This window comes from Pyrgilauda ruficollis, unplaced genomic scaffold (genome assembly GCF_017590135.1).
Source record: "Pyrgilauda ruficollis isolate IOZ18807 unplaced genomic scaffold, ASM1759013v1 scaffold24, whole genome shotgun sequence".
Taxonomy (NCBI): domain Eukaryota; kingdom Metazoa; phylum Chordata; class Aves; order Passeriformes; family Passeridae; genus Pyrgilauda; species Pyrgilauda ruficollis.
In genome coordinates, this window is record NW_024523648.1 from 395073 (window position 1) to 410314 (window position 15242).

At 40.8% G+C, this 15242-nt stretch overlaps 1 long non-coding RNA gene across 3 annotated transcripts; it reads left to right on the top strand.

Annotated features, from left to right (window-relative positions):
* The first annotated feature begins 1443 nt into the window (after nucleotides 1-1443).
* On the top strand, nucleotides 1444-14596 carry LOC121354966. Of its 3 annotated transcripts, XR_005955362.1 has the most exons (5): nucleotides 1444-1509; nucleotides 5343-5505; nucleotides 9586-9941; nucleotides 11810-12039; nucleotides 14274-14596. It is a non-coding gene; the product is annotated as an uncharacterized LOC121354966 (long non-coding RNA). The 3 variants fall into 3 exon arrangements; XR_005955360.1 differs by lacking the exon at nucleotides 14274-14596 and having other exon boundaries at nucleotides 11810-13139; XR_005955361.1 differs by lacking the exons at nucleotides 1444-1509; nucleotides 14274-14596 and adding an exon at nucleotides 1637-1670 and having other exon boundaries at nucleotides 11810-13139.
* The last annotated feature ends 646 nt before the right edge of the window (nucleotides 14597-15242 follow it).

Genomic DNA, 15242 nt, shown 5'->3' on the forward strand with positions numbered 1-15242 from the left:
AAACCTGCCCTCTGTCCGTTTAAAGCCATCACCCTTTGTGCTGCCAATTTGACTGACTGGACCTTGGTAATGACTCCAATGATTGTATGAAGGATGAATAAGCACATTAGGGCCACAGAACATATAATCCACTTAGTTGTGCAACTTAAATCATACAGTTTACCACCCCAGCAGAGGACAGTATTGAAGGAATTCAGGGTAAGGTTTTCTCAAGCCCTCATCCCCCATATGGTGAGCTCTTTGCAAAATCTGTCAGAGAGAGAGAGCGAGAGAGAGAGTTCTCACGAAGAACAAAAAGCCAGATTTCTGAATGTGCTCTTCCCTCACCCACACTCTTATCAGCTCTATTTTTAAATACAATGCTAGCTCCATAGAATCTCCTGAGATTTGACAGTTGGTCACACTGTTACAGATTAAACAGAAGAGCAGCAGACTTGGCTGGACTTGCTGCTCGGCACAGCAAAGAGGGAGACCTGCCCCTGCAAGCATGTCACGGTGTCAGGAAATAGCGTTTGCTGGACAGCAAATGAGCGTGATGCAGGCTACCCCTGTTCAGGACACGTGACACAAATCCTTTCACCATATTTCAGCTTTGATGTAGGCACTGCCAACAGCTTCAGTCCTGCTCAACCACTGCAAGTGAGTAGGCAACTCATTTACTGGCTTGCTTGTATCTGCAGAATAGCTGGCAAGTGCATCATCAGAGTTATTCATGAAAATCCGTGTGTGGGTGTGTGTTGAGGCTTTCAAAGAGATGGTGTAAAATATCTGTTCCTTCAGGCCTTCATGGTATAGAGCCTCTCCTCAAAATCTTTCACTCTTATTCTGCCTTACAGTTTCAGACATCACATCCAAACTTGTGGGAGTGAATCCTGCTGTGGCCATTTCAAAGATGATGAAAACAGCACACAGCAGCCCACATGGAGTTAGGGAGGGAGTCCAGGGCTCTCCAGTTTTAATGTTTTCCTGTTAGACTGTGCTAAATGTGTTTACTACCCATAGATCTGTTTATTCATAGCTCAGCGAACTGACATTTTGATTAAAATTGATTTTGTTGTAACAGTGCTGTCACTATTATTAACCAGTTTCAACTCCTTTAAAAATGAACAGGGAGGATCCAAGCAGTTCAGATACCTCTATGCTGTGCACAGCTGTTAGAAAAAGTATCAAACAACAGATACAATTTAAAAATAATGCACTTTTTAGAAAATTACTGTTTTCTTAGTACAATTAAATACTGTTGTCTGAACCCTTTAATACTACCCAGATGGCTAATAGAGAAAGGATGGTTATATTAGACAGAAGATTTTTATTAAAGACAGCTTTAGTTTTTCAAACAGCAAAGGTTTTCCGGCTGGCAGAGTGTCAGCCTTGCCTAGTGAAAACTGTTTTCCCTTGGAAAGAAGAGACGGGTATAGGATGTACCCAAGAAAAGACAATTCACTTGGCTGACCTAAGCAGAAGTATTGGCTTGGGTCTCTGAAAGGAGTTCTTTCTTTGTAAGTGCTGGTAAGTTGTTCAGCAGCTATACAGATGGACTGTTTTTTTGTTTGGGTTGTTTTTTGGGGGTTGTTTCTTTGGGTTTTGAGGGGGGAAACTTGGTCTTTGGTTTTGGTTTTCTTCTCAAAAGAAAAAAGTCTCTGAAAGGAGTTCTTTCTTTGTAAGTGCTGGTAAGTTGTTCAGCAGCTATACAGATGGACTGTTTTTTTGTTTGGGTTGTTTTTTGGGGGTTGTTTCTTTGGGTTTTGAGGGGGGAAACTTGGTCTTTGGTTTTCTTCTCAAAAGAAAAAAAAAAAGGGAGTTTGAAATTAGCAGCAAGCTCATAACAGATTTTGGAACCTTAGCAGATGGTAATGAAGAGAATCATGAGAGATATAGTAAAAAAGGTAATTTTCCACATCTGCAGAAGAGGAATAATGCAAATTAAGAAGGCAATTCTGAACTCCCAGACTAAAATTAAGGCATAGTTAGTTTTTCAGAAATAAGGAACAGGCTCCTGGTAGGAGGTCTGAATTTTCATTTGCCTCTTGAACAGCATGAAGTGTGCTGTCAGTTCTCAGTAAATAGCAACAGTCAAATGTAATGCTCTGGATGCTACGCAGAAACATATATATGTACCATGAAGTAGTAGGAATGTGACAGTATCAGGTTTTGGACTTTTCATGTTCTCTTCAAAAACTCTTCAGTTCAGAAACTATTCCAACTTTCGTTGATGCAAAAGTTTTAGGCAGAATAATAAGTAGCTCGATAAGTCTTTTCTTGCTTGCTTTCACAAAGTCTGGGCAGTCAGTAGAAAGAAAGAAAGGAGAAAAGGAGAAACAGAAGAAGGGTGACAAGAAAGCTCGGAAAACCTTCAGATTTACTTCAGCTTGGAGAGGGTAGGAGGGAAGTTTAGAGTAACATTATACTAATTCCTCTTTGGAATAATTTATAAAATTGGATATGCAGATAATTCGCATACTGTAAGCAAAATTGGCCTGGAGACCACACAACCCAGCAGAGCTTCCAGAAGGCCCAGCTGTTCCTGTCCTTCAGGACACATCCTTGCTCAGTGCTTTGCTTACAGGCCGAGGTCTTTCTTGTCACTGTAAACAAAGAGAAATTCAAACCAAGCAGCCAGCCCTGCTCACTGTCTATACACAGGGATTTCTGAGAAAGATGAAGAACAATCCCAGCTAGTCTGAAAGCAAAAGGACATTGCTTAATGACAGTTAATTCCTTCCTTTAACTTGCATTGTCCTTACTCTTACTTGTATATGGATCATTGTTAAATGAGAGAAAGATAATAGAGAAAGCCATGGAAAAAAAACCCTAATAGACATATTCCCTTCTGGGCATTCATATGAAGAATCAAGCAGTTACTTTGGTTACCTTGTTTGTGATCTGTCCTTGCTCCTGTTAGGAAGGCTTGCAATTCCATTTACAGAGTCCCCCTCCATAGTGAAACAGTGTTCAAGCACAACTATTCATTTCCAAGTGGCAAGATAGCAACCACATGTTAACAATTTCCTTCTCAAGACCTAGATGCTGCAAGTGAAAAATCATGCCTTGGCTTTCTGCCTGCTTCTGTCTGGCTTAATTAGCTGATCACACCAACAGTCTCAGCTAAAATGATTCTCAGTAAAAGGGCAGGGGGGAGCTGCTTGAGCAGAACTCTGTGAGGCTTTACACTGAGCTACTACCCTAGCAAGATCTGAGAAGAAAGGATCGAGGGCTTTGGCTCAGCACCTTCCTTATCCAGACAGAATTTGAATTTTTGGAGACTGAAAGCAGGATTCTGAATAAAGCCTGATGCCTTCTAAAACTCCAATAACTACTGCAGCTACACAAGTTCAGACATTGGTTTTGGGGATTGTGCAGATCACTGTAGAGAAAGAGAACCACTCTAAAACAGAGAGCAAATCTTTATCACAATCTCCCAAAGTGCTTTGTGTTTAGAATCACTTTGTAGCAGTGAAAATTATGTTGAAGAGAAGAATCATAAACATTTGCTCCATTGCCTTAGCTTTATTTTTTTCCCAGTGACTGAGTGTCGTCAGCTCAATCACAAAAGATTATATTTTCCCTACCTCTTTACTGCTTGGTGGTGGCACTACGCAGCAAGGTAGCCCCACTTCTTCAGCACAGAACTCATGTTTCAGTGCTCTGCCTGGAGGACTGTACAAAATAAAGTCTTCCGTGGTAATCAAGTCAAAATGACATGTCCCCATTTTCTAATGCAACCCTGAAAGTGCTGAACAGCAGTAAAACAAACACTTAATAGCATTTGTGGTTTAAACACACTTAAAACAAAGATCCTAAAGCCTTTACAAAAACAAACTGCACTTCTCAACCATCTTGCTGGAATTCTAGTGTCCATCATAAAGATTTTCCAGCTACAGATTATTTTTAGTTCAAGTTTCAACTCAGTAAGTTAAAACATACAGACTGAAAGTGCATCCAAATAGCATAGTCAGTTTAAGTTGTTTGATTTTTTTCACAATTTAAGATATGATGCATAGATCTCCAGTGAAGACATGATGGTTTATTCACATCATCCCACAGATGAAGAGAGTCCCATGTGTTTATTCGGTGCAGGGCTGGTTTGCTTCAGCAGACGAGTGCATATTAGCAAACTGAAAAGGAATGCAGCAGCCCATCTCCTATAAACACCATTTGGCTATTTAAGCCTACACTGCACTAGAAATAGAATTATATCTCACAAACACCACCAAATGCCGGAGCATATAATTTATTCACTGCACGCTATATTATTTTCAAATCAGATTTTATCTGTCTCTGACTATATAAAGCTGGGGAAATAGTCTCATACACATGGAGCACTTCTGCACTGAGGAATTATACCACTTTGGAATCAATTTACAGGCTATGCATTGAAGATCAATCTACAAGGCAGATTCAGATTTTGATTTGAGTCTTGCTTCTGGTTCAGTGACTGACCTCAGACGTGTTCCCCAGCATTTGCTTTTCACTGAGACTTTGCTGGTTCTGCTTTCCTCTGTCCTATATTATCTTCTGTTGCCATCCCTGGTATCTCCTCCTTGCTTAAACACAGTCTCTGGGATGTCTTCTCCAAGCTAAGAACAACAATCCTAACATTGCCACAAACACTGTTCATCCAGGTGAAGACCATGCAGTCAGGTCTGTAGTCTGCAAACCTTCCTACAAATGCTCCCTTCTTTTGGCCAAATAAGGACCATAATCCATTTTAATGCCTCAACATGTAAAGATGATTCAAATTAAAAAAATAGAAAGGTTACATTTGATGAAGGCAGATAATGAAACCTTAGGACACAACCGTGTCTAATCCATCTATTTCAAATTGGGAATTTGAAACGTACTTTGGACTGTACAGTTTTGCACACAGAGGATATGCTCTGATCTTTTATGCCTCCTCCTTTAGTTAAGCTAGGTTTTCACACCGACAGCAGAGCTATTGTGTGCATGACATTTACTGCTGGAAATGGATGCTGTGTCTTGGCAATGAATGGAAAATCTGAGCATTAGCAATGAAAAGATATCTTCAGAGTGTTCCTTGCTCTCTTGTTAGTCATTCAACGTAGAGGAATTCAGCACAGAGGAAACACGCTGGGTGAATGTCAGTGTTCCCAGCTCTGCCTGAAGAAAGAAAACCCTGCTATAAAACAGAGTATGGGCACTGAGCATGACAGGATCCAGATTTTCAGTGCACACCAATGAAAACCTTCCTGACAGCAGAGTTCCAGAAACCCAGCTGGGGTTTATTTGGAAAACATGCAGTTTTCCACGTAATAAAGTAAATTGTGATGCTTGTTTTCAGATTGTATGGAAAAATCTAATTGCTCTGACTAATTTGTATTTAGATGCAGCTTTATAGCCCGCAGCAAGAAGACATAGTCAATAGGCTGGAAAGTATAGTGTCATCTGAACCAGAAGTTCCCTTTTTTTTTAAACCTCCCTTGAGAATGGTGTCCATGGTCTGTGTCTGACTGCATTCCCAGGAGACAACACAAGCTCTTTGTACAGGTATGGCTTTAAGACTTTGCATTCACTTACCCTTTCACCAGGTTTATATCACTTACCAACTTCACCTGACTATGCTTTTCTGTCTATCTGGCTCAGTGTCCTCTGCTGAGACAGCAAACCCTTTCCCAGCTGAAGACAATTGCCACCATGCAACCTTTTAAAAAGGAATTCACAGCCTGGGTCACATCCCAAAGGCTGTGTGTGTGCCTGGCTGCTGTGTGCACAGACTGGCACCACAAGGGGAGAGGGGCCAGCTCCAGGCTCTGCCTGCCACAGACCTGCTCTGGATCTGACATGTGCACAGGGGCCCACAGCTTTATTCCTTTATATCCTTGTAGGTGATAATCTGAGGATGCACAGAACAAGCCACAGAACCTATGCAATTTAAAACTAACCTGGGTTACTCACAAAAGCATGTAATACACTGGGTTTATAATCTAGAATTTTTACATCTTTCAAGCCAGAGCCAAATAAAAATAAAGAGCTTAGACAAGGCACAAGACGTTTGCTGTAATCTCCCTGCCCTTAGCAATGCCATGAGGATGACGTTCTTCTGACTGATGTGTTGTGTAATGATCTTTTGCATGTAATTCTTCATGCAATTAGACTGAAAGTTGCTGTCTAAAAGATCTGTTGAGCATTTATGCCCTGCATTCTCATTTGATTCATATTGAAAAATAGGGAATATATCCAGCCAGTCAAGGTGACACTCAAAATTGCTCTTTTTGCAGTACCATCCGTTATAAATGTTACTTACAGCAGCCGTATTTAATTTCATGCTGACAACACAGATTAAAAAAGAACCCAGTTTCGTTTGATTACAGATTCTAAACAAAAGATAATTATTTGGCTACAGAAAAATGATCTAACAGCTTATCTAAAAACCTGCTTCCTTCAGAGTTTTGACAACTCAGGGAAGGAGAGGGAGGAATTTAGTGAAAATTTTTTGCTGTTCTTAAAGATGAAACTTAAGCAGAAACAATCGAGGATTTGACTTTCAGAAGTTACTTTCATTTATGTTAAGAAATTTCTGTTCGTGTCTTTCCTTTATGTCATTATTACAGTATACCATTACATATGGGCTTTTTGTTAGACAAAATTTTTCTGGTGAATCATGATGAGGTATAGCTTTGGCTCTTAAATGACATATAATTGTTTAATATTTACATTTTTTCACACTTTTTTTTTTTTTTGCTAAATAAATTCTAGAAGTCGCTGAACAGTGAGTTTACTGCATGATCAGTTTTAAAACATGCACAAAACCAATTCTGCACACAAATGTTTCTGTGGGAGAGTTAAAGCTGAAGTAATTTGGCACCAAAGCAACAGCATGTGAGGCAAGTTTTTATATTGGACAGGCAAGAAAATGTAGTTATTTGGAAGAAGTAATTTAGGATAAAATATTTACACAAGCCAAAATCTAATCAAGGTGCTTGCTTCACTAAGTGTATTTACATGGGTCCTGGTATACTAGAAGAACCCACAATGGACACCCATGAACATAAAATGAGACAAATGCATTTACAAATCACGTTACAGGTCAGTGAACAAAAGATGCTGCCCTTGACACATAGTCACTGGTCTATAAAGAGAGATGTGTGTTTAATCTTAGCCTCATTTCCAGTGGACAGATGGCTTTATTTTGCAAAGCCTGTAGTATCACAAGGCCTTACATCAACATTGCCACATCTGTAAAGTAACAATTTCCAGGCCTAGTAGGTAACAAGTTCCAGACTTGGTGATTTTTACCCCTAGAGGTCCCCAGAAGGATACATGGGAATATTAATGGGAAGGCAGCACTGCTGCCTTTTTGGATGGTGCACTCCTGTTCACTTTGCTATCCATCAAGTGCAGCGTGAATGGGCAATGCCGTGCAGCTCCCCAGGACACTGCAGAGAGGAGAGAGAACCATCAGAGAAAATTACATCAGCTGAGCTGCAGAGCATGAATGATAGAGCCAGCAGGGCCCAGTGCACCTCCCTTTATGCCATCATGATGCTATTTGACGGAAACCAGCTGCTCTGGTCATGTTCCTCACACTGTACCCAGCCCTGCCACCAGAACATGCAGACAAGACCCAAGTGTCTGATGCTCTTATGCTTTGTTTTGTTTTCAGCAATTTCATATACTTATGTAGATTGATGTTCTTGTAATTAAAACAAAGAATCACTATCAACAAAACTCTCAGACCTTTAATGAAATTCAATCTGATTTCCATGTCAGCATTGAAAATACAGTATTAAGCCTAGTTAAAAAAGACTTTTTAAAATATATCTGCCTATTTCACAAGGAAATAAGCTGAATACATGTCTAGTGGCACTCCATCTCTAGTTATTCAGAAACTTCCTGTCAGAAATGAATTCTCTTGGCTTGCTTTACCAGAGGAATCACTGCATACACGCCAAATCAACAAATCACTGGGTAATTCATAATGATGGCTTATCAAGTAACTGATAGAAAGTGTTGCATGCGTAGGAGGACTAGACTAATCTTAGAAAAGAGAGGGATAAATGTTCAACACCCATTCCTAGATTTGCATTATTAGTGCCCTTATTGATGCCTAGCATCAGTGGGATAACACTTAATTATATTGGGGTTTTTTTTTGCTGAAGAAAATAAATCAGGATCAGTTTGGATGTGGCCTTGTTCTCAGGTGAGATAGGGGGATCCCTGGGTATCCTAACAGATAACCTGTTCCCTGAGCTGCACAGGGTCCTGGGGAGTTTGGCTCCTGGCAAAGTCCCTGGCCCCAAAGCTTCCCCACAGCTGCCTTCCAGACCTATCTTCCAGGGGAAGAGTTGCCCCCTGGGCTGCCTGGATGCCCACTGGAGCATGGGTGGCCTGGCAGCAGGCTGAGCCAGCAGGCAGAGAGCCACATCACGAGTAAAGCCAGGCTGCCTCCTCACTTGCTTCTTTGCTGAACTTGAAAGCAAAATGGACATCTTGCTGTGGAAAACCTCGATGCCAGTGCATCAAGCATTCTCCTACTGGAAAGGCACCCCAGCACTGCTCCTGCTGCCTGGCAGAGCCACTGTGGTGTAGAAAGATGTCCAGCCAAAAGAGGGACAAGCTTTGCAGTTGGAGCAGTGGGCTGTTTAATGGGAGTCATACTGCTCCTGGGCCAGGAAATGCCTGGGAACTGTTCTTTGCTCCTTAGAGTGCACAGCTGCACCTTGTCTTCCAGACTGGTCTGTCTCAAAAAGTGATTGTCACACTAAATTCTCCCAGGAGGAAGAGATTTTTTTTTAAATTTTTAAATTTTTTTTATTTTTAATTTGTAGTGGAGTTAGCAAAACATACAAACAAAAGAGATTTCACAAAAATACTTCTATGATTATTTTTCTGGAGCACTCACAAAAGCTGTTGTGTTTGGCAATGAATTTAACAGTCACTCGTGTTGTTCAACTCTTTAGCTTTAAATAACACTCCTAAATACTCCTGTACTGTTTTATCTGCCTGTTCCATGATGCTTCTGCAGGAAAAATTACCTCATATATTTGCACCTCCCATATTTGCACACTGTAACATTCATCATTAGAAAATAAACAGGAAAAACCACCTCTTTGAATTTTGCACAGCCTAAAGCATCTCTTAAAACAAGCGCACTGAACAAAACCTTCCTGTCATTTTATTTTTTACTTCCAGGGCCAGGTTTGGAGCATTTTTTGTAATAAAACAGTGTACAGTACAGGAAGTGCAGACAGGCAGGAGCTGCAGTTTGCTCAGCAGTGGTAAGACTCCGTAGGTCCAATCTAGAGAAAGCCATGCAGGAATCCCAAGATGAGATGTTGTTTTACATGGACTACATGTCTATTGCACTTTCTGGTTGCTTTCCCCTCTTCTATATTTTACTTCATTCCTCTTAGTACTGAAAAAAACCAGGCTTAGGATCTAAATTCCGAGACTCCTGTGAAAGTTTTGGTGCAGACCTACATTTAAGACTTTTGAAACCAAACGTGATTTCTATGCTTCTATGATTTTTGTTCTTTGTTCAATTTGCACCTTTTACTGTGTTATTCATAAGCAGTTATACAGAAGTGCAGGATTTGTTTTACACCTCAAATCAAATTTCATTTTCAGCTGCCCCAGAAAAGGAACAGACCCCTTATGCTGAAAGTCATCTCCTCCTGCTGCCTTTGGTTGCCCAGCATGATCGATGGCACATTTGTATCCTGAAGCAAAGGGCCCTGCCATTTCTTCTGTGTGATTGGAGGTGGTGAGGTGGTGAAAGTGCTTTGTCATCTGATTACCAAAAATTCCAAGCCAGCAAACCCAGGGATCCAAACTAGCTCAAAAGGAACATAAACCAGGGTCCTGTGGAGAGCTGCTCCTCCTCCAAAGGATTTATGTCTTTCTCTACAGATCATAAAATATTTTATATATACATATATATATAAAATGGATCAAGAAGATAACCACAACTATAAAGAGAACAGGTATCTACTCTTACATCCTATTTGAAAATGCCCTACATACAAAACTATGTACTGTAATCCCTACATGAAATGTTCAGTAGTTTCACTGCTGTAGGAACACTAGAAAAGATTTTTGTATATTAAACAATGTGAAGGTTTTCACTTTTTTGTCCTATAGCTAGTATTTTATGGGTTTGCATGCTCGGTCTCTTCTTTAAAATTGTTCAGTGGAAGTTGCTGAGAAGTGTATAACATCTGCACAGTGGAAATAAAACATTTAAAATCATGGAGCCATATTCTGCACACACTTACTCTGCTGTAAATCCCAAGTAACTCTGCTGACTTCACTGCATTTAAACTAGATTTATAATGAAATTCAGAAATTGTTACATACTTCCACTGATTAAGCTTCAAAGTCATGTACTTATGACCTTTTCTGAGTACAAAGACATTTTAGATAGTGTTACATAAGTGTCTTGCTAGCTACAGTATGACTTCAGTTAAAAAACAATGATGGCAACAATTACAATTTATCCTTCAATCTTCTTTAGTACTGCTGGAACTAAAAAAAATACTACCTTTTTTTAAAAGCTCTATAATATTATTTTCACTTAGGGTCCTGTTCTCTGGCTCAAAGAAACACAAAAGGTATATCTAGAAGCAACTTACTTGGTGACATAGTCAATCCCTTAAAAAAAAAAAAAAAAAAAAAAAAAAAAAAAAAAAAAAGAAAGAAAGAAAAAGAGTGATTTTTTAAAATTGAACATTGTTGGCTTCAGCATAGTCTCAAATGTCCTGAAGAATACAGCTTCTAGCACTTCTCAAGGAACTCCAGAATCTCAATATGCTGACCTGGGGTCTGTAAAATAACAGCCCAGTCCAGGGCAGTATCTTTCTCCTAGTAGTAAAAAAAGTAGGAATGAAGTAAGACAAACCCCAAATCCTAAACCAAGATCAGGCCCCTGAGATCTATCTGAGACAATACTCAATACTAACTCTGGAATTTTACTGCTTTGCACTGCCCCCAATGTTTTCCCTCTGGAAAGCACTCTCCATAGCCTCTGTCACGGAGCATGGATCCATCTCATAGCTTCACTAGGTGATGTTAGACCCACCAAACATTTCTAACAGGACAGACAGGCCCTAAAACCTGGCTTGTTTTTGGCACAAACTCATTCACCACAACTCATTCTGCACAACTCATTCACAGCTGGAGCAGTTCTGATGTGGAGTTCTGCAGTATATCAGTGGAATTGTGTTGGGGTGGTGCATTCAAGCAGAGGTTGCACAGCACAAGGTTTGCAACACAAATATAGGGAGTGGAGACCAGAAAAATCATTAGTTCATACATGTAAATACATACTGCATTCTCTGACTCTCTTATTTTTCTTCTGGTCAGTTATTGGTAGCAATTTTTCAATCTGCATGGAACATATTTTGAACTTGGGAAGTCCTTTTGGCTACATGGAAAAGGAATTACCCACTGTGTTACACTTCCATTCATGCTACTGATCAAGTTGGACTCATCAGAATCACAGAATAAGCTGTGTTGGAAGGGATGATTAAAGATCATTAAGTCCCACTCCAGCCCTGCACAGCACCATCCTAAGCCTTTTCAGTCATTTTCCATGGCAAAATAAATTCCTGCAACCACAAGCCCATGTGCATTACATACTGCGTGTTTTTACCCCTTCACTTCAGGATTTACTTTTACCATGCTATTTAATTTGGTCCCAGCATTTATGCACTGCAGGAAACTATTAACACATGAAACCTCCCTTTTCACAGAAATGATCTCCTAATTAAACACAGAGTTAATTATCTCAGCCTTTATAACTGTGATTAATTCCAACAAGCTAACCTTTATTTTCCTTCTATGGTCAATAAAGAGAACTGCTTTGGGTGCTTGCTTATCCCACTAAAATCCTCTCCCTGAACACTGCCTCCAAGCAATGGCTCTTCATTAAGTTTGAGGAAGGAGGGACTGGTTGTCTCCAGAGAAGCTTTCTTGCTCTCTAGCTCTGCAAGTCCTCCAGATCCAGGAGCTTGGGCCAGACTGAGAATAGGCTGAAGAAAAATGCTTCCTATCTGAGCTTCACAGTTACTTCTTCAAGTCAATGTGAGCCAAAAGTTCCCTGACGCACAAGAAGTGCTCAGGAAACATAAATAGCAGATTGCTCCAGCCAAAACACAAAATACTGCTTGAACATTGATGGAACATTGTATCTCAGGTGTGACAGGCGTCCTGAACGTGCGTTAAGAAAGACTTGGAACTTGGCCTTTGTGTGTCTCCATTTATGAGCTGCCAAAGCTCATCTTGACAGGACACCTACAATGACACAACCAATTCAAAACCACAGAACCATTTAGGTCACAAAAGACCTTTAAGATCATCAGCTACAACCATACACCTAACATTGCCAAGACCATCAATGGAAATGGATTCCGTTTCAACTAGTTATTGTTATTTTTCTGTTTCTATTTTGAAACCACTTAGGGCTACCCACTGCAGCTGATGCCTGATCATAGCAGAACTACAAGCTCAAGCAAATTAATTCAATCTATGCAAAGGAGTGCTGCTGCTTTAAGTTGGGGTCTGTCTGCAGTGAGTAACTTAGTGTGCAGTAGCCAGAGTGTGAATTTGCAACCCACAAATTCACCTGCACAAGGCTTTTGCATAGCCATTGGGAAAGGAGAGTTAGTTACTGTAATATATATTGTATACTAAGAACACCCATAAAAATATAGTTCAAAGTAGCTAATGGACTATACATTCACCTCCTGGCTAAGTATCCACTTATTTGTTGCATGTATTAATGTACCACCTAAATTAGAAACCATATGAGTTGGTGAACCCCATGTTTCCTTTTGTGCCACGGCAAAAACAAAACCAGAAGCACTAACAGGTTAAGGTAGCAACAGGAGAGGAGGGACGTGTACTCCAGTAATCCACACAAGCACCAGCACTCAGTTCCTCTCCCACCCAGCTTCTCCCTCTGCTCTCCCCTGCACCAAAGCTCGGCATCCTGCCCCATGGCTCAGCTTGTCCCCATTCCCTGGTTTGGCCACTCACTTCCCTGCTTCCTCAGGGCTTGCTGCAGCCCAGTGATGGTCCCAGCCTGGCCCAGCCGAGCAGCCTGTTTCCTGCACGCCTCCTGACTTTCCACTGAACTGCCCTATCATCATCACAGCTAAACAAATAAAAGAATTTCCAGTTAAGAGGGTTTAATTATCTTTGATTTAATGCTTGTCAAAAGTTTTTTCCTCCTGATATAACTGATGTAAAATTCCAGGAAATTATCAGTTAAACCCAAGGAGAGTCTGAGTGGACATTTGTGCTGGCTGGACACACAGATAGAGAATCCAGCCAGGACAATCCCAGAATATATTGCCACGCTAGAGCATGCTGCTTCAAGTTTTCGGAATACTATTTTCTGCCATATTCTAACTCGTAACATGCAGTTTTTCCCTGTGTTCCCAAGCCACAGCCATGGGATCTCAGTGGTTCCTGGCCCTGTGGGAAAAGGGTGAGGTGGGTGCCCCACACTGAGTCACAGAACCCCCTGGAGGTGTTACACATGCCCTGGCCTCCAGCCTGGGATGTGTGCCTCTCCAGATGCCAGTGCCAGGCCATGAGTCCTGATGCAGGAAGTGTGGCTCTTATGGCATCTGCTCTGCTTCCCAGGCTTAAAAGCAGGGAATGAAAGGAGAATAAAAACCCCTCTCCAAAGCAGACTCTTTCTGACACCCTGTGTCTGTATAATCTCAGTCCCTTGGCTGGGGCCTGTGGAGTAGTGCCAGCAGGAATACCAGCACAGGGCTACTCTTCCTCACCATCTCCAGCAACACTGTTCACCAGAGATGTGTTTCTTCCACATGTGTAAGATAACTTCCAAAACAAAGGATTTAAATACACATGACTAATGTTATTTGGATTTTGTCCAGAAGAACTAAACAAAAGCCTTTTAAATAATAAGATAATAATAGCAAAATCATACTATTGGATTTTAGAAATATTTATTCAAAGCTCTAAGAAATAACTGCTCAAAATATTCAGGCATGTACCAGAAGTTCTATCATTTGGGCATGTATTTTATGGGTGTTTTTTGAGACTAACCCTTTCATTATATTTCTTTGTGCTCCATTTCTTATGAGCCTGGCTGTTTTTTCCCCATCCCTTGCCCCTCTGGGTAATCACATGCTCTGTGCAGCTTCCTCCGCACTCTGCTTGGATGTCCCCTTCTGCAGTCATGCCTTCACCTTCTCCCCACCTGCCTTGCTTGGGTGTTTGCTCAGACAAGCTTTTCTTGCTATGGGACCTCTGAACTGATGGCCCTCTCTGCTTCCCTCCAGCTCTGCCCCTAGGAGCTTTGGAAAACTGAATTAACGAGTGTGGACAGCATCACTTTGAAAGGTGCCAGGCAGTTTACATAAGATGGAAAGACACGCTTTTACAGCATCAAAGCCTCTGCAGGAGTAAAGACACATCTTGGCCTGAAAACAGAGCTCTTTTACAAGAGTTTTTGTGCTTAAGCTTTTATAACATTCTGTTATTTAAATTACAATAAAACTGAATTCTGTTATTTGAAACACTGAGTGAGGAGGCTGCTATGTAAAAAGGGATCAGAAAAGGTGAACCAGTTTCCCTGAATATCCAGCAGGAGGACAGGATTGTGTTCCACAAAAATCGGGCCAGTCCTGTGTCCAGGAGGCTTTTGTTTCCTGCCTTTATTCTTGCACATGACCTGCATCTTATGTGCAGGGTACCTGCCCAAACACCATTTTTACTGATTTGTGCTGCTATTCCATAGGAAATGGTGACTGTTGTGCAGTGTTTCCAGCAGATTAATAACTGGATGGGAGCAAATGGAGGTCCATAAGTAAGGTGAAGGATATTAACTCCAAACAGTCCCTAAATCTTTAGGAAATGCCCTGACCTCTGTTGGTTATTGCTACAAAAACTGGGGAAAAAAAATCCCAGGCATTTTTTCTCTATGACATAACCACCACTGGTATGCATAGAATATATGTTAGTAAATCCTTTGGCTCTCTCTCTGAACTCTAGTCCTCATAATTTGCTATTTTGAGGGAAATACGTGCTAATGTGCTGAGAAGAGTGAGGGAAGGAAACCATTATCGCTTTGAAAACCACAGTCAGAAATGAAGGCTCAGTTTCTCATTTTCTAAAGTGTCTTTACTTCCCTTAGCATCACTTTTTAAATTCTTATTGTTGTTTGGAACTTTAGGCTCCAATCCTTGGAGCCATTTTATTTCACTCTTTCCCCAGCGTAGCCCCTATTATTTTTATCTTGGAGGATTCAC